Here is a 1,744-nt window from a genome sequence, read left to right as displayed (position 1 = left end):
CACTTACAGCAGCCGAAGGTTCTTAAGCAATATTACTACGGAGAACTTACTACCCCCTCTGTATTTACACTACAGTGCGCGAAATATAGATAGATACACGTGTGTGATTGGTCAAAAGTCTTAGGATTTCAACCTTTCACACACAGTAGTTTGACCTAAAAATGATTTTGATTGAAGAAACCAATTGCAAGTGGTTTTTTTTCATTGAACACTTTGTTGCCGAGCTACGATGATTTTTCTCGAGCTCATAAGCATTTTGGCGCGAAAAAATGATAGGTACACCGAAGTCAACGCTATATATCAGCACCACAGCCAAGCCAAATCAATTGAATTCACGTTCCACAGCAGGCTCTAGAATGTTCCAACAAATGACAAGTAAAAAATTAAGTACTCACTTTGTCTTTTGCTTCAACCATCCATGGGGAGAGGCACAGCCCTCACCCAAGTCGAACGCGTGCAAATGCAGACCTTTTCCCGCGCTGGGTACAAACCTCGCCAAATTAGTAAAGAGATTGGACGCTCACATGGTGTAATTACACGCTATTTTAAGAACAAAGACATGTATGGAGTCGCAAAGTCCCCCGGAGGTCCACCCCGAATGTCCACCACGTCGCTACGCCTGTTGTTTCGTGAAGCAAGCAAGGGTCGTTCAAGCTGTCGTGAGTTGGTGACAAACCTGTCACTTCCTGTGTCCCACCGTCGCGTTCAGCAAATCTTGCATGCCCACCCTGGCATCGTTTACAAGAAGCGAAAGAGTACCCCGAATTTGACACCGAGGCACGAAGTAGCACGAGTCAAGTTTGCCCAAGACCAAGTGTCGAGTCGTCGAGATTGGACTTTTGTCATCTTTTCGGACGAGAAAAAGTTCAATCTCGACGGTCTTGACGGTTGGCAATATTACTGGCACAAGTTTGGCACCGACGAACAGCTCTACTCGAAGCGGCAAAATGTTGGTGGTTCTGTTATGGTCTGGGGGGGCTTCTCTTCCAAAGGCAAGGCGGAACTGCGTGTCTTGGAAGGAAAACAAGACAGCGCTGAATATGTGACGACACTCTCCGACTACATGCTGCCCTTTGGCCATGCCAACTACGGATTTGATTTTGTGTTTCAACAAGACAACGCGAGCATCCACACCAGTCGTGAAACAAAGGAGTGGCTGTCAAGCCAGAACATTGTTCTGTTGGAGTGGCCGGCCTTGTCGCCCGACCTTACCCCAATTGACAACCTTTGGGCTATCCTAGCCCGCCAGCTTTATGCCAATGGACGGTAATTTTTGTCTCGTGAAAGCCTTCAGAACGCAATTTTGAAGGCATGAGATAAAATTAGTCAGGAAACCCTTGACAAGCTCGTGGAGTCAATGCCTAAGCGTTGTGTCGCAGTTCTTTTGAATCGTGGAAAAATAAATTTACTACTAATACGGTAGATTGAACTTGGAGACAGTTTTCGTAGTTCATTGTGCAACATGGAAAGCAGTTGTGCTTGAAATCTGATTGTACATATCTTTATTTCACGCACTGTATACAGATTGCTAGCAGAAGCTCAATAGAATAACGTGACGGATCTGTGATTTGCTGAAGGATCTGTGATTTGCCGAGGAGGTTTAGCCAACAGAATATCAGAATTCTTGTCATTGGATAAAATGAAATACTGCAACAAATAACACCTTTAGTACTTTATAATGGGAAACTGCAATGAATTTCAGAGGTCGTCACCGCGATTCAAATCAAAATGCCGCCTAGAACGA

Source organism: Aphanomyces invadans, assembly GCF_000520115.1.
Source record: "Aphanomyces invadans strain NJM9701 unplaced genomic scaffold supercont1.6, whole genome shotgun sequence".
Classification (NCBI taxonomy): Eukaryota; Oomycota; class Saprolegniomycetes; order Saprolegniales; family Verrucalvaceae; genus Aphanomyces; species Aphanomyces invadans.
The sequence above is the reverse complement of the archived record's forward strand: the minus strand, read 5'-3'. Positions refer to the sequence as shown.